We start from the raw sequence: 18,065 nt of genomic DNA on the forward strand, positions 1-18,065 counted from the left end.
TCATTGCTGTGTTTCGGTCCTGGCCCACTGCTGTGACCTGAAAGTCACTTCCCCTTTTCCAAGGATTCACATGGAATTAATAAAAAAACAAAAAACCAAACTCTCTCAGATGTAATTATCACATGTAGTGAATGCATCTTATACTGCTGGGGTGATATTTATGGATGTCTTATTTTTAATAGCTTCTTTTTAAAATTCTTTTTTCCATTTAGAGTGTTTTCATTAAAAAAAACCAAACACATTAGTTCCACCCACCCTCAAAAAAGACCCAACCAACAACAGAAAAAGAACCCCACAACCCATTCCTGGTCTTAAAACTGATCTAATACTGTGTACTTGATCTTTCTCTGCTGGGAGGAACTGTACAAGCCTACCTGCAGAGCCAGCGCAGGCAACCTGGCCCTCCTGGCCACAGCATGCCCCTGAAAGCACTGGCTGGCAGGATTTAGCCCCATTCCATGCTCAAGGGGACAGTCAGTCGCACGGGCTCCTTCCAGGGGTGAGGGACAACCCGAGGCAAATCACCTTATCAAGAAGGGAAGTTTCAGCGGCAGAGGAGACATCAGGCTGTGGGAGTCTAGAAAAGAAAAAAAATTAATTTTCCTGTTTTTCTCAGACTGTATTAATTGAAGTATTTGAAAGAGAGAAGTTACTCCACACGAACCTGTAAATTCTTTAGCACTTTGGGCAAGCCTCTCTCAGCAGCAACATATCTGGTTTGTGAATGTCTCGGACTGTCTGACGCGAACTGATGTCCCACCGTCTTCCAGATCTTCAGAGCCTGTGTACCTTTGTCTACAAATTATAAAAAAAATTAAGGAATGAGTGATCCTGGGAATTTCCCACAGGGTTTCCAACAACTTCACACTCAGTGAAAGTGGGGGGGACACACACGGGACTGGTACGTCCCCAGCACCGACTGGAGCCAGTCCCCACTTTCCATGTGCTCCATCTGACAGCCGGACACGAATCGTAAGCAACCTCCAACCTCCCTCCCCGGTGCCCATTTGCGAGGTGCCGGGCGCCAGGGTCGTGTGGAGGTCCCCACCCGTGGGAGCACAGGGGCTCGCACCTGCAGCCCTCCCGCTCACCTGGGGGCATCAAGATTGGGGGGGACAGATGAGTACCCAGACAGACAGACAGATGCATAGACAGACCAGGTGCACCCTTCCCCTCCCTTGCATCTCTGGACGAGGACAGTGCTGGGGAGACCTGCCGTGAGTTTTTTTCCCTGGGAGCACAGAAATCTGGGGACCAAATTTGGGGCATTTGGGGGGAGGGTTCCAAGCCAGGTGTTCCCCCCGCCACCAGAAGCTTTGAACTTGCCACAGAGGGAGGCTTAAACAACTCAGAAGAGGAAGGGACAAGAGCCGATGAAAGCCAGTACACACACACGGGTACACCCCACCCACCCCCACTCACACTGGTGGGGAGCTCGGGGCGGCCGGCAGACGGAGCCGAAGCCACGGGTGAGGTTGGCACCGGGGGGAGCCAGAAATTAAAGGCGGCAGCAACCTGTTGGCACCGGCTGCTGCACAGGCAGCCTTTCCGGGGCTGGGGGCGGCTGCCTAGCCCCCACCCCCAAAACACCCCCACCCCTTTCTCCTGGGCACCGCACTGGAGGCAGGGGCTGGGGAGGTGCCGTGCAGGGGGCCCTGGCTGCACGCAGCCTGTCCTGCGCCCCTTGGGGAACGGGGCTGGCGGGGGGCCGGGGGGTCTGAGAGCCGGGGACAAGCCGTGTCCCATCGGGCCAGCCCCGGGGGGGCGGGGTTAGCCGGGGGGGGTGTTGTTTTGGTTTGATTTGGGTTTTTTTTCACGGGGAGGGGTTGTTTTCAGGAGCGGCCGCGGCTTTGGGAGCGACGCTGGCCTCCCGCCTCGGCCCCCCCGAGCCCCCCGGCCCCCGGCCCCCCAGCCCTGCCGCCCCCGGCCCGGCCCGACCCGCCCCGCCGCCGCCCGGGGTCGCCTCCCCTGCCCAGGGCCGCGCTGGGGCTCGGCTTTTTGTTATTTTCACGGAGCAGATATTAATTAAAAGAAATACATGATTAAAAAGTAATGAGTTGAATAAAAATTATCTCCGCTCATTTTCTGATTATGTTAATTGTTAAAAACCCTTCAATCACGCTGTTGCAGTCAATGGGTTTTAATGTGAAATTAGTGGGCTCTTGATAACTTACAGTCCAGAATAATCCTGGAGGTTTAGTCATCATTCCTAATAACAAGATGTTACTGAGAACGGAGATTTTACATGATTTTGCCACATTCAGCCCTTCCCCCATGAAAGGGTCTGCCTTTGTGGCACACAACTTCAATTTTCATGCCTGCGACTACTTTGTTAGTCTTACCCTGTGTGCCGCTCCAGTATGCGACAGTTACACGTTTTATGTCGCCTGAATATTAAAAAAAAAACAACACCAAAACAAAAAACAAAACCAGTGTGCCCGATATAAGGATAGAAAAATAATTTTGTCCCTCACGGATTCCTAATTTTATTTTTCCCGTCCAACTCATCTCGCAGCTTGCGACTGTCTCTCGTCTCTGATTAATTAGCTCCCTCAGAGATAAGCACAGGTTTACACTGAAGGTATGAAAAGTAATTAAACTCTTAAGGAAAATATATGTGTATATATATTTGCCGCAGGAGTTGGTACGCTACGAATAGGCTTAAGGACCACGGAGGGAAAGAAATATGGAGAGTTTCTTCCGTGGGCGATCGCCGGGAGCCGGGGATTTGAAATAACTTCAGCCCCGCGTTTGGAAACGCTGTGAAATTCGCCTCTCCTAGAGGGATGGAGCGATGGCCCCCAGACCACTCTTATTTTAGCCAACGTGTTTCTTCCCTAGAAATTCGTTTGAGAGCGCTTTCATTTTCATGCAGATGATAACTAAATGTATCCTTTTCTGCTCGACAGCCTTGAAAATTTGCATCTAAAAACGGCTCCTCGCACCCACCTCACAATTTAGCTAAAATCTCCGGCACTGACAGCAAATTGACTCGGGAAGGGAAGGGAAGGGAAGGGAAGGGAAGGGAAGGGAAGGGAAGGGAAGGGAAGGGAAGGGAAGGGAAGGGAAGGGAAGGGAAGGGAAGGGAAGGGAAGGGAAGGAGCGCGGCGGATGAGCGGAGCGGCTGCGGGGAGCCGAGACGCCCCACCAGCCCGGGATGACCCCCAATTCCTTCCCGGGGCTGTCCCCGCCGCGGGAGAGGAACGGGACCCACGGGCGACCGCCCATCCCCTTCGGTTCCAGTCTTCTAGGTTAAAAAGGGGAAAAAAAAAGGAGGGGAAAAAAAAGGCAGCGGCAAAACTGGCGCTAGTTGTTTGTGCGTGTGCGTGTGTGTGAGTGCACACCCACGTACTCCTTCCCCCCGAGACACGGTGCCGGTGCCGTGCATCTCTCTGTCACCGCCAGGATCTCTAATTACTGCTAACAGATAAGAGGAGAGTTTTTCGCGGGGACCGAGGGGGCCGGAGCGGCGGAGCGGGGACCCGGCCAGCCCGGCACGGACGGCGCTGGGGGAAAGGCTCCGCCGCGGCGACTTGAGCTGCTGCTGCCGCTGGTTTAATATCGATCCCCTATTGCCAGCGGCGGAGCGGGGAGGGGGATGTGCTCGTATTGCGGGGGGGGGGGGGGGGGGGGGAGGAGGGGGGATACGTCGGGCCAGATCCTGCACCCCAGGCTCCTTCGGGCCCGACCAGGATCGGGCCCTTTGGGTGCTTCCCCCCCCGGTCCTGGAGGAGGAGGGATAAGGTTATGTCCTAATTTGCTGTGAAGAGGGAGTGCTTGGGGATTTGTGGTTTGTTGTTTTGGTTGGGGTTTTTGGGGTTTTGAGGCTTTTTTGGGTTTTTTTTGGGGTGTGTTTTTTTTCTCTTTTTTACTGGCCCTTCTCGTAAAAAAAAAAAAGCGCTGTTTACAAAGCCCCACTGCCCCCATCTGAGCCCCCCCCCCCCCCCAGGCAGAGCTCCCTAAGGAGGGGGGATCCCTCTGTGCCGCCCCCCCCCCTCGCCGGCTCATTTCCCTATTTGCATCCGCTGTTAGCTGAAGATCATTTTAATAAATAACAATGAAAGGGGAGCGCATCTAGAGGGCTTGTCGGCAACATTCAAAAGCCAATAGAGTTTATAATTCTACTCTATCATTTCTTATTGATTAGAGTAATCAAGATAAAAAGCTAGCCGGGCTCCGAGAAGTTCAGCGGCATATCATTAAAGATAAGAGTCAGTTAATTCTGGCGCAGGGGTAATGGTGCCGGCGATGAAGAGTTCATTTGCATGAGATGCTGAGCCCCGTAACAAGAGGACAAAAATCACTAATTAGGACTGCAGAGTGTCTCGAGTTCTTCAAGCACCCTTTCGAGATGAGGGATGATGCAAAGAGACCGCACTTTTATGTAAATCCCGGGCAGGACACCGCGCCCGGGGTGCTGCTCCCCCGGCAGGGATTGCCGAGCTGGGCCGGGCCGGACCCCGGTGTCCGCGGTCGCCGCCGCACCGAGCCTCCGGGGGCACCGGCGGCCCCCGAGCCGGGCGGCGGGGGTAAACGCGGCCGCGGCGAGTGCCGACCTTGGCCCCAAATCTGCCGGCTGGGGGGACGCGACAAGGCGGGGGTGGGGGCGCGGGAATCGTAGTTTTGCTTAAAGGTTTATTCGTCGGGTTTTAGGAAGATACAGTGAAAAATAAGCCTTACTCTAATGAAAAATAATTTTAAAACCCCGGCACCCCGGAGCCTGCGGGCAGCTGAGAGTTGCTCAAAACTAGGGAAAGCGTTTCGCCGCAGCCTGCAAGCCTGCGAGCGGGGCCCGCACCTCTGCGGGCAGCGGGGAGCGCCCCGCCGACCCCCGACACCCCCCCGCAGCCCCCCGGGACGGCGGCGGGAGCCCGGGACACCTCGGCGAGGCGGGACGGGCCTGGGATCCCCCCCTCCCTCCCCCTGCCTGCGGGCACCCGAACACCTCCTTCCCCATAAAGCACGAGTGGCCCCCTCCTTTCACCGTGGCCGCTGCCTTTCCCTCTTGTCCCCCGTCTCGCCTCGCCCCCTCTCTGCCCGCACAGACGGACCCAGAGCCGAGCAAAGCCCCTCAGCTTCCGGGAGGACGGACACCCGTGGGGCTTTCGGGATGCTCCCCGCATAAGCCGGGGCGCGCAGCAGCGGGCCGGTAGCTATAAAGTTGTTTACTTGCCCGAAAGGCATCAGCCGCGGGAGGCTTGGCAGCTGGCTCTTAGGGCTAACTTTGCCCCTCGCTTGGCTGCGGAGTAAAGGATTCACGGCCTTCTCTTGGCTAATCGTAGATGTCAGCGTGGAGAGTGGCAATGTTTGCCGCCTCTCAGAAGTCTCACTGTGTCTCTCGCCTGCAGCAGCTCCCCGGTCAGCCCCGCCACACGCTGCCCCGCACACACACGTACCCGCAGGACCAGGTGCCCTGGCCACATACACCCACAGCCACCTCTCATTTTTCTCCCGTGTTCACACCTTTCTCGCTCCACACATGTCCTTTCTGACCCGCCCCCCGTGGTGCAGGCATCTCCTGCGCACGCACTCAAGCCACACTCACATATTCACATGTGATCGCCCCACTACCCCACGTTCCTCCTCGCACACTCACGAGCAAGGACCCACATGTGCGTTGGCACCTCGGGCGCGCGAGCGCCTCACGTCCACGAGGGCCCTTGCACACCCCTTCTCACACACGTGCACCCCCCCACACCCCCTTGCACGCCCCACCACGCTCATATGCACGTAACCCCCGCCTTCCCTGCAAGCTCACCTGCTCACACACCCTCAGACAGACAGACACCCCACTTCACAACACCCCCACCCTCGACACCCCTGGTCCCCCCGCACACCCCCTGACCCAGGGCCCAGGGCCTGTGCGGAGGAGGGTGACAACTCTCCTCCCGCCTCGCCGCCGCGGTCCCCGGCTCTTTGGACTTTTGTCTGGCTATGTGGCTGAAGGCTCCTTTTCCCTTGTTCTTCCCATAGAGAATAAAGTCAGTCTGTATTTAATGGTTATGGCGGATGTGAGGAGGATTTGGCAAATGAAGAGGCCTTTTGCTCTAAAATATTGTTCCTTACGTCGTGTGAGTCTACCAACCCACCACGACCCCATATTCTTCTCCGGGTGTCTGACTCGAATGACAAACGAGGTGATTTTTTCAGTACATCGCTGGGAAATGTAGTGAGTGATAATAGAGATTTCTCTTTCATTTTTTACGCTTGACTTGGTTATTGTTGCTTTTCTTTTCCCGTGATTCCTTCTGAGGATTAGCTCTGACTTCCCCACTATTGGCGGTCAAAGTGGCCCAAACTCTGGATGACAATTGATGGGGATCAGGGGATTGCCCATTCTGTGCCTGTAAGAACTGATTTGTGCCAGAGAAACTCATCAAGTATAGGCGAAGAATAAAAAGCATTTGGGGGTAAATGTATTCATTGAGAAGGGTTCTTCCAAATTGCTTCTAAGTTTTCTTAATGAAAAGTAACGCTTGCAGCAATCAACGGCTTTTTGACGGATTACAAACCTGGGTAGGACTATGGGGCTGCATTTAAAAGTGCCCCAGCCTGAGCATGGGGGCAACTTGCTCACAAAAGTATAGGAACGAGGGTCAGGCCGCAAAATACAAAGCTGAGGTTTGATGCGTGTAGGAGTAATGAAAGGTGCATTAATTTATTAACATGGTTGCGCTCATGGAAAGTGAAAGAACAGCCCGGTGTAAGAAGAATCATTAACTCTCTACCCCAGAGACCCACCCAAGGCTCGCCATTTACATCAAAATAGTTATTGTATCTTTAGAGAGAGAGAGAGAGAGAGAAATCCCGCAGCAGCAACAGTCCGTGTAATAGGTGGAGGACAGAAGAAAAAAAGAAAATAAAAGAAAAGAAGAAAAGAAGAGAAAAGAAGATAAAAGAAAAGAAGAGAAGAAAAGAGAAGAAAAGAGAAGAAAAGAGAAGAGAAGAGAAGAAAAGAGAAGAGAAGAGAAGAAAAGAGAAGAGAAAAGAAGAGAAGAGAAGAAAAGAGAAGAGAAGAGAAGAGAAGAGAAGAGAAGAGAAGAGAAGAGAAGAGAAGAGAAGAGAAGAGAAGAGAAGAAAAGAGAAGAAAAGAGAAGAAAAGAGAAGAAAAGAGAAGAAAAGAGAAGAAAAGAAAAGAGAAGAAAAGAAAAGAAAAGAAAAGAAAAGAAAAGAAAAGAAAAGAGAAGAAAAGAAAAGAAAAGAAAAGAAAAGAAAAGAAAAGAAAAGAAAAGAAAAGAAAAGAAAAGAAAAGAAAAGAAAAGAAAAGAAAAGAAAAGAAAAGAAAAGAAAAGAAAAGAAAAGAAAAGAAAAGAAAAAAGAAAAGAGGGAGGAGGAAGGGAGGAGGAAGTAGAGAGGAAGAAGAGAGGAAGAAGAGAGGAAGAAGAGAGGAAGAAGAGAGGAAGAAGAGAGGAAGAAGAGAGGAAGAAGAGAGGAGGAGGTGTCAGCGGAGGTACTGGGCCGGAGGGAAGGGTCCGGGGCGCGGCAGCCCCAGCCCGGCCCCAGCCCCGGCCGAGCCCTGAGCCCCGCTGCCCACGGTCTCCCCGGGGCCGGGGCTCGGCACCCTCGCCGCGCCCTCCCCCAGAAGCGTGGCTTCGGGCTTTTAAACATCGATTTTGTCAATTAGTCTAATCGTTAAGGGCCGGGAGAGCAGCACGGGGAGGCAAGGCTTTGTCCCGGGCTGGGCGAGGGCTCCGCCGGCCCGTCCTGGGCTGCGTTTCGCTTTTCGTGGGGCTTTTTAGTTTTTCTTCTTCTTCTTCTTTTTTTTTTTCGTATTTTTCTTAAGCAGTCGAAGGACACAATGAGAACGGCCCCGAAGTGAAAGGGGTTAGCCCGTGAAGGGAAGCCGGGAGGAATCTCCAGCCCTTCCCCACCTTCCCTTCAAACCCGAAAGGCCAGAATATTAACTTTTTTCCCCCTGCATCTTGTCAATGCTATCATGGCTTTGATGGGAGGGTCTTCAAGGTGGCACATTTCTGAACTTAACCCCTTTTCAAACTACCTCTCTACCTCCCTTGTTAGTGCCCAGCTCTGAACTTCTGAAGAGTATTTTTGTGTGAGTCAGGGTTCATTCACTCGGGGGCTTTTGTAGGACTTTCTTCCTTTCAGCCCTCAGTGTGTTACACCAATTAAAGGACGACGTGCTGTAAATGTAATGGGCCGAGCAGTGATTGTTTTTGACAAGCAACAAAACACATAGATCCACCCCTTAGATTAGGCCGTTGAAGGGAGGTTCATGCCGGTCAGTTTACTGAATAGTTCATGAACTGTAATTCTGAGGGCTTGTGTGAAAGAAAATGTCTCTCTCCCTTTCTTTTTTTTTCTTCCCCCCCCCCCCCCAAAGAAGAAACACCAAGCATCTAGGGGGAAGGGGATGGCTGGGAGGGTGAGGGGAGCTGGAGGAAAGCAGAGGTGGCTTTGTCTTGTCATTTAGAAAGACAAAAAAGAAAAAAAAAAAGAAGCTAACAGTCAAGCTACTTTATGTCACTAAACAAATCAGCCTCCTTTGCAGAGATGCTCCTCTCTGTGCATCGTTATAGGCAGCCTTGGGCCAATAACCTGCTAACGGCTCCCATCCACGCAGTATTTTTACCTGGCCCAGTACTCCCTTGTAGCTGGACCAGAAGCCTTGGTAATTCTGACTTCATTTCACAGGAGGAAGAAGATGTGGATTTTGAAATGCATTAGTTAAATCTCTGAGGAGCAGAAAGCACAAGAAATATCATAGTATCATATCATGGGACCGATCCTATTCCTCTTCAGCTCAGTGTGAGGAAAAAAAGGGGGGAAATCCTCGATAACCTGAAGAGCAGCTGAATCAAAGGGGTTTGAGAAATGGAAAATTATCCTTCCCCAAATGCCCAAGGGCCAAGGGGGTGCCAGGCTTGCCGTTTATTGAAGTGAAGCAACTGGGATGTTCCCAGGGAAGGGGTAGGCACAGACACAGGCTGTGGAAAGAGTGGAATGAAAGAGATGGATGTTCTTGAAAAGAAGTGAGTTCCTTCAGCCTTTCCTATGAAGATTATCCTGGACACATCACATTCCTTTTAATCCCAGAGGCACCTGCGGTCCTGCAGCTGCACGGGTACCACGTGCAGGTTTACGAAGGGAACCAAAATAGCGCGACTCTTTTGAGACAGGGTGCGATCAGGTATGGCACAGAAATGCCTTCAGAGCTCTGTGGGAGAGGGGTACGCCTCAGCATGCAACCCCAAAAGCCAGCCTGCAGGGTAATTTCTGGGAAGGAAGCTTCCTCGGGAGCTCCTGCTGAAGAAACCCAGCGTGATCTGCTCTCTGCTTTTGCCTGGGCATCACTTCATCTCTGAAATTATAAGTTAAATATATAATCTGTCTTGCTTTCATATGTGCTGTTTTTCTGGGCGTTTTTTAGCAACTCCCAGGGTTTGCTAAATCCCTGTTAATTCCTGCAGGGCCTCAGCAAAGCCTGGTAACACTTGTGGAAATGATGGGGCTAGCTCTGTCTCAAAGATCCAGAATTACTGCCAGGCAATAACGAGATCGCAGCCGTCTGAGCCTAGGCAGCAGCGCACAGCAAATTTTTCTAACTCTTCTTCCCTTCTGTTCAATACAATGGGACCTAATTCCTGCAACACTTTTTTTGGATGCAGCAAGTTGTTTACACTGGTAATATGCGTACTGTATGCGCTGTAAAATTTGTACTTGATACTGCAAGAGATTAATGAATATGTGAATCACAGCTGAGGAGTTTAACTCTCATTGACTTCATTATGCAGAAGGTATCTGGAAACAAAAAGACACGTGTACTAACTCATAAACAGAAGCACATCTCTAATTCCAGTCTGCAGGCCCCACCAGAGCAGGCTTTACATCTGCTTCCCCAAAAGGACCGTGTGCCACTCACGCTGGCACACTAACCGCAGTCATTTGAGGCCACAAATGTCATGGGAGATGGGGACACTGTGCGGACGAGGGGCAGATATCAACAGGGAGCTGTCTGGTGCAGGGGGTGAAATCTGCTCCCAAGGGAGGTGGATGGGTGCAAGCCAGCGAGGACCAAGAGATGCCGCACACTGTGTGCCCTTGCAAAGGCTAAGATCACCGTCTGACCTGCATTTGATTAACAGCAGTACAAAATGCTGCAAAATATTACGGTACACACAGAAATATGTAAAAAGACCCCCTCCTCTATTTCCCACCTTTCTCAGCAGCGGGGGGAAAAGCTCCACCCAGTAAAATGATGTGGAGGTATTTCCACAGACAGAGGCTTCCTGAAGAATTCCTTCTTGTTCCTTTCCAACTAGGTCTTCCCAAAAGATTTAGCCTGGGATAGCTAAGGAACTTCTCTTTCTCAGGTTGGGAGAGAATATTCAAAACAGCCAAGTAAAACAAGTTATAAATTTGTGAACATTTCTGTAATGCAAACGGCCCATCCTGTTGCATATCGGTGAGGCGATTCTCGTTTGGGAGAGAAAGCATAACCCATGCAGGGGTTGCCAGTTGTACGCGATGTAGCTGTCCTAAGCCCGTGCCAAACAACCTTTCTGCTATGCCAAACCATCCCAGATTTTGTGTAAATTTATTACACCAAGCACACAGCAGCTGTTTAATTGCAGAGAATTTAGGACAGGAAGTGAAGAATAAATCTGCATCCAATTGAATCCGCAGCATGTAATTATCTGGAGCACAAATGGGTAAATAACTAAAACTAATGTGTCTAGGAAAATAAAAGCACACATATAGACACATATTTGTGTGGGGAATGGAAGTGTGTTTCATTCAAGTAAAATGACTCACTCGCAGCGTTCCCTTGATCTGGCTCCAAGTGTTTGCAGCGTGCCTTGCAATTCTCGCCTCAAGAGTGCTACATGACTTCGAAACACGGTAACTTTTTTCCAGGTGTTACAGAGCATTTCACAGCATCAGATCGCATGATCTGACAACTCAGAATAGCAGGCAGGAGGAAATTAGCCTGTAAATTCATCACAGAAATAGCAGAGATTTGTGCTGCATCAGGCTGGCTGTATGCTCTTCCAAGGGATGTAGAGGAATGAGAAAGGGCATCCACTTTTACCAGTGACAAATGACTGTGTTTGTGGCTTCCACAGAACCTGAGAAAATGAGGAACAGGAAGGATTCATTTTTATGTATCCCCTCTCAGACAGAAGTACAGTATTTCTTACACTTTCCACAATTCTGAACTTTTCCCAAGGAGAACAGAGAAGAAGGAGGGTGGATGTGTTTTCTCAGAAGAGGTTTTAATTTTTACCAATTGTTGTGAAAATTCATATTTGAAAACGGACCAGTGAAATAGTATTCACTCAGTGAAGGTGGACAGGCTGCAGTAAGCTGCCCCCCAAAAATGAGGGGAGAGTGTTCTGGCTACTAGACATATGATTGGCAAGTAATGTAATCTCCTGGGGAGAAGGTTTTCAGATCTCCTCCCCGAGTAGATGTCAAAAGCACCATCCTGCTTATCCAAGTTAATACAGTGTAAATACAGCACCGGGTAGCTGCATGCAGCAGGACGGCTACAGTCTGAAAAATCGGTAACCGAGATTTACTCGTAAATGCAGTATCCAGAAACAGTGCCTACTAATCCGCTCCCTGCATTTTCCCTCTTCTCCTCTACGTAATTTTCCACGGCTTGCATAACCATTTGGACACTCACACGAATGCTGTATACTGATTCCCAAAGCTATGAGCCACTTTTGCAGTCTTCTTAATTCCCAGGGTTTCTCAAACAACCCACTGCAGGGGGAAAAAGCATTCTACTGAACTAATCATACACATTCCTTTTGGTGGCAGAGTTTATTAAAGATTTTTTTTTTTTCATTTTCTTAAATGGAGATATTTTTTGGAGATGAAGTAAATGGAGAGGATCAAAGCAATTTTTCATTACTGGGTGGCTGAATGATGGTTAGTGAGACTAGAGGAGATTGACTGTTTTGTAGAGAGATTAGCAGAATTCACATCGCGGCTGAATGAAAAGGTGGAGGAGGCAGAAACCCTAAACAAGTGAATTCAATTACTTCTGAAAGGAATAGGGTAAATGAGGATTCTCTCTTTGGGGTTGCTCCAGGAAATATTTCTGAAAAGTTTGTTGAAGAATACCAGTCATCCAAACCCTAATTTTGCTATTATGTAAAAACTCCTCGCTCTGTTGCAGCTTGCAATTTGGAAACGCTTCCCTTGTCCTGTGTATGCCGTTGTCGTGTCATCTCTTCATTTAATTTCGCTCTCAAATTACACCACCCAGTGCAACTTGTTTGCACATGTGGCAAGGGTTTCAAAAGGAATATAAACCTGATCCCAAGCCCACCGGCTTAAAGAACAGAACCTCCTCAGCTTCCCTGGATAACCACCCTGGCGGAGGGAGCATTGAGCCACCTTCGCAGGCTGCGGGCTCTCGGCGGGGTGGTACACTGGGGTGTGATTGCTGGCGCTGGGAGGGATGCTGTGCTCTGAGCTTTGGTGTCCGCTGGCACAGTCCGTGACAGCCTAGAGTTCACGACCTTGGGAGTTTGGACTTTCAGTTTTATTTGTGATGTGGTGATTTTGTAAGCAGCATGGCATGGTAGGAAGTAGCATTTGTTCCATACGCTATTAGAGCAAGGTCTGTTGATTAAGAAGTGGCATGTTCTTGTTGCCAGCCTGTATCTCTGTTGGGTCTCCCTGGAGCAGGAGAGCCCCCCCCAGGCGTGCAGCACTCTCCGCTCTCCCACCGCATTTGAAGGTGCTAAGCACAGAGGGCCTCCCAGCTCCACTGGGACCTCCCGGCACAGCCAGTGCAAGGACTAGGAGCTGAGGCAGTGACTCCTGCAGGGCTAGGGAAGGAGGAGGTACCCCAGGGGCACCTCTCCCCTCATCCTGATGTGCCAGAAGGCATGACTGAACAGACACAAAGTGGAGAGACTGACTTGCAGATGTTCCTTCCAAGCAGAGCTTCCTCCTCTTCACACCTGCTGGGCCCCTGCCATCCTCAGCACAGTCTCTTGGTGCTGCAAACCTAACATACCCCCACTTCCTTCATACCTCCCACCCTGCCGCAGTCTCTCCCTGTCAACATCTGTTCCCTCCCCTGTGTGTGCCTCTGCCCCTCCCAGATACCCCGAGCTCATCTTTCATCCTGCCAAAGCCCCCTCCTCAGTTCTGGACGCCATAGAAAAGCCTCACAGTCAGAGTCATTGGGTGAGGTGCTGTACAGGATGTGGGGGGAAAACTGGTCTCTGCCCTTCACTGTCTCCTAGGTCATGTCCTCAGTTTATCCAGTCCCCTCCCCAGTCTTCCCCCCCACCCATTCCCACTGCAGCAGGTGGTGTTACACATTATTCACTCTGAAACAACTATGCGCTTTGGCTGTATGTACTGGAGAGGTAGGCAGGGGCTCATGTCAATCAGAACACAGGTCACCTTTGAGGATCCATCTCAGCTTTTCTTTCTTCCCCCCACCCCCCAAAAAAAGTAAGCAAAATTTCCTTCATCCTGAAACTAAGTTTAAAGCCTTACAGGCATGGCAGAGCTGGCAGGAGTCATGAAGGCAGCTCCCCCTCCACAGCGGAGCATAAGAGAACTGCCCTGACTGAGCATGCTGGGTTAACCTCAGGTACAGGGGAAGGTGGCAAAGGGTGGCTGTGTAAGGAGCTATCTTCCCAACTATTTCCAAGGTCCGCTCTTGGAAGACACACCTTGCCCTTCTCCCAACCCCCAAGGCAAAAAGCAACTCCTAGAAAACCAAGTTGCCGGGAAAAACAGCTGACTTAGCGGAGCAGTAGAGCACAGAAGAGCCGAATGTGCAGCTGGGGGGAATGGGTGTGGTTCCATAAAAATCAGTGAAGCTGTGCTGGTTTCTCCCAACTGATGATGTGACCTGCAGTCCTTAGCTGTAAAATCTGTGCTGTGTATTGGTGCTGTGTACAACCGCGTGGCAGACTTTCTCCCTCACCGGGGGTGTTCCTGATTGTAGGAGGAGTTCAGGAGACCAAAACAAAGTCTTGGGCTTCCTTTCTACATCCCTTCTCTAATAAATCCTTAACCAGCTTCTTCTTTACCCTTGTATGCCTAGTCTACCCCAACAGCTTTATTATTGCAAAGAGCTCATTTCTTGCCAAATTTCTTATGCTTTTTTCTAGAGCTTTACTCAGCACAAATCCTCTAATGGTTTGCCTAAAATTTTTTGCATTCTCCAAATATCTAGCAGTTTCAAAACTTTTGCATAGCTCAGAACTGAGCTATGAGGTATTTCAGATCATCAGCTTGTACCAGAACCACCACTGGATAAGTTTTCCCATCTTTTACACCACTTTCTCTTGAATCTCTTTGTCGCAATGGCAGTTCTGCATTACTCACAGATGAGTACATTTGTCCATAGATTTTCTAGTTACCAGACATACCATGTCCAAGGCAGAGTCTTTGGGAAGTATCTGCATTTCTCTATGATCCTGTGCCTGGTAGCATTCAGGGCACCCACCAGACACCTTTGCACCTGAACACGCTATGTAAGTGGAGACAATCTTCTCTTCCAGAGTACTTCTCCTGAGCAATCTGGCTCAGGGCAACATTTGCAACTGATTCTCACCAGGCAGCTGGGACAAGGTGTTTGTAGCGCCTTTCTTATTCTGGGACATGGGTGTGAGTACAAAGCCCCACCACTTCTCCCATTTCCAGGCAAACTGCCTCTCCGAACTCCTGTTTACAAGGTCACTGGATTACTTAGGCCACTGTTGATATTAGATTTTCAACTTTATAAGTTAAATATTAAATCTTCGTTTTCACAAATCCCTTGTGTTCTTGTTCCAGAGCAGCCTCCAGTCTACAGGGACTAGCATCTGGGCCTACATGAAAGGGTTTTAACATTGGATCTGCCGAGACAAAAGCAGCTCTAATTCTGAAAGTGGTTAAGTCTCACATGCCGCTACAGTTGGTCTCTCTCTCTCACCCAGTTTATGTCATGTCTCTGCAATACTGGCAAATCCACAAATAAGCCCTTCGTAGTAAATTCAGAGCCCCACAAAACTCTGCACATCTGTGACTGCCTGGGAAATTGCCCAGCCCTGTGCACAGCCATATTTTTCTTTTTGTTAGAGAAAACTCTCTCTCATCGGGTTGTGTGTCCATGAGAAGGTACCTCTTTTCAGAGCAACTCTCATTTCAGGAAGCTCAAGTTCAGTGGCAGCCTTGATCTGATCCCAGGCTGGTTGTAAATGCAGTCTTTCTTACCAGCAGTCTCCGAGTGTGCCCAGAGCCATCTCAGCACAGCAGACAGGCTGAGAGGGACCTATTTTGCAGTGACCGCTTCCAAGATCACTCAGTGTCAGCCAGGAGCCGGCACTTTCAAGTGCTGCCTACTGACGCAGTAGAAATGCTGTCTCCTGCCTTTCACCCCTGCTCTTTGCTTCCACTGCCACTTGCCAATTCTTCTTAAAACTGAGTATGGAAACCAAGCTGAAACACTGCAATATCCAAGGTGTTATCCACTCACAACAGCAGTTGCACCTACTGCAACATTATTTGTTTCAGCATGTTCTACTCTGTACTGAGACATGTACTATTGCCTCCCTTAAGCAGACCTGTGGATGACATCCAAGTTACTGCTGAAGGCACCTTTAGGTTTTCAGTGGTCTGTACAATGCCTTCTCCCCAGACAGTGTGGGGCACTTTAATGGGTCGGTGCCTTTAAAGATGAGCCTTGAGTCTTCATTATGAAGTAAAATCAGTGACTTCAGGATTCAGAGGAGCTACCCTTGAACCCTTACCAGAGGCACAGCTTTATAGTTTGTTTCATTAGCTAAAGCCATTAAAAGACATCCTCGCCCAGCACTCCCCCTTTCTGTTTGTTGCCTGTAACTCACAACTGCACAGTTACCATATCCTCTGGCAGTGACCATGTTTGTGAGCACTTTGGCTCAAAAGAGGGCTAAAATAATTATTGGCCTCCAAATCTACACTGCACGCAGCCTGAGGGGTTTCCTTCATACAACATTTAGTCAGCTTCGCTGGATCAAACACCCTACCACACAAGTTGGTGGGATGCTTGGAGTGCATTCGGTGGGCATCTGAGCTTCCCAAGTAGGGTTCTCTGACAGAAAATGAGCTCATACGCATCATGGCTGCTCTGTCACTGAGCCAACCTGCAGCAAGTGAGGGTCAACATGGGATTATCTTCAAAGCTGCACCACTGCTCCAAAGCAACCTTGCTATGCAGGTGCTGCCCCTGATGCACAGGAGCATTCGCTGCCAAGATTTCCCAGGTCTCAAGGCACATCTTGGATCATCCCCATCTTTCTTTTACTAGCAGAGTACAGACTGTGTTCTAACACATTCTTCTCGTGTAAGCAAGGTCACTTATGCCCTACAGATCTGATGCTTTCAGCACATCTACTTCAACCATGCAACATCTGCAAGGGCATCAGTCCACTCTCACTAAAGCAAGACCCCACCATTCTGACACTGGCCTTTCACAACAACCTGGGGAGCAGGCTGCACAGTCCCCACCGTGGTCTCTGCTCACTTCAGCCCATGCCCATGCAATGACCTGTATGCTCAGCTGGTGCCCACTGTGCCCCAGAACTGGTGACCCGTCACACATCTGGCCACATCCAATCCACCCACCTCAGGTGGCTAGGTCAGCAGCCCTGACCCTTGCACTTCCACACCTTCTTTCAAGTCATAAGCTACACCTTTTCGCCTTCAAAGCTGGGCAAGGGCTTTCACTGGGTACCACCAGTTACTCCCTTTTGGCCACACTCCAGACTACCCTAATTGTGGTATTTCCCTACCTGCACCCATTAAATGACCGGTAAATAGGGCTGCTTCCTTTAGCACCTGTTTTCCTCATCACACAAACAGATTGTGTCATTTCTTCTAATCACTCAGAAGTGCCATCAGGAGGATGGATTTCCATCCTGCGTATCAGACTCTCGCCCATGCTCACCATGTCCACGGCGCTGGGCTCTTGTCTCTTTCCTGCAGCTACGTCCCCTTTCAGCATACAGCTGAACCCAATCCCTGCAGAAAATTCCAGCACCTCTCAGAACAGCTCCGTCCTCCTTTTGCTGACCTTTGCCGGCCAGGCCAAGTCCAGCTGAGTCCCTCTAAACTGGTCCATGGCCAAAGCATTTTGGCAGGCCTGGCTCCTCAGGTTCTCCCCCAGCTTAGGTAGATTTACTCCTCCTCTTCTCTGAGAACCTTGCTGAGCCTCAGCCTACTGGGCTGGTTTCTGGCTTCGAACCATTTGCCTTAGTTCGGAAATGGAGTGGACAACTGACTTTTTTTTATTTCTGGAGATAAAGCTTAGGACCTGTTTGGTTCCTGGGAAACACTGTTTCTGTCCATCTTCTCTGCCATTGATTTGGGCTATACATTAAATCCTGACATAAAGGTTACGGGCTTACCTCCTCAGATCATTCACTGCATTTTGTATGCAGTTTCTTATCAATCGGGACAGTTTGTCTGGCTTCTTCCCTTCTGGTTTCTGCAGTTGTGGCAGTGGTAGGTAAGACTAGGCAATAGAAACGCTCTGACAGACTTAATTCCACATCAGGTTTCTGACTTTTGCAACTTTCTGATTTCCTTGTGCTGTTGGTATTTTTAGCTTTTTAAACCCTCACTGCCATCCTGCTCAGTTAGTAACCTCTAAGCTTGCCAAAGATTCCTTGGCCTCCCCTGTCCCCGGAAAAGCTGCTGGTCCTCAGCCATCTGGTTACTGGTTCCTTATTCATCTATTTTGAACTTGTTCCAGCTTCTGCTGCCCCAAAAAATTTTACCTCCAGTCTCAGGCCATCTCCAAACCTTTCAGCAAAGCCTTCAGATGTTGCTTTAATCCCTTCTGCAAAGTCTCATGCTCTTTTCTCGGGTCTTTAGACCTTATTTTAGTCATTTGTGATATCCTCTGTTTCTGCAGTGTTTGTTCACAGAATTCCACAGGAAGTCTCAGTGCATGGCAGAGCACAGCATTCCTGTTTTTCTTTCTCTACTGGAAACAGCTCACTTGATATAACTTAGAATTGCATTTGCCTACTTGGCAACCCTATAACTTTAGTGTCTCATGGTCAGAATGTGGTCAGTAACAGAATGAGGGTTTATTTTTT

The sequence above is a fragment of the Phalacrocorax aristotelis genome, chromosome 3 (assembly GCF_949628215.1).
Source record: "Phalacrocorax aristotelis chromosome 3, bGulAri2.1, whole genome shotgun sequence".
Taxonomy (NCBI): domain Eukaryota; kingdom Metazoa; phylum Chordata; class Aves; order Suliformes; family Phalacrocoracidae; genus Phalacrocorax; species Phalacrocorax aristotelis.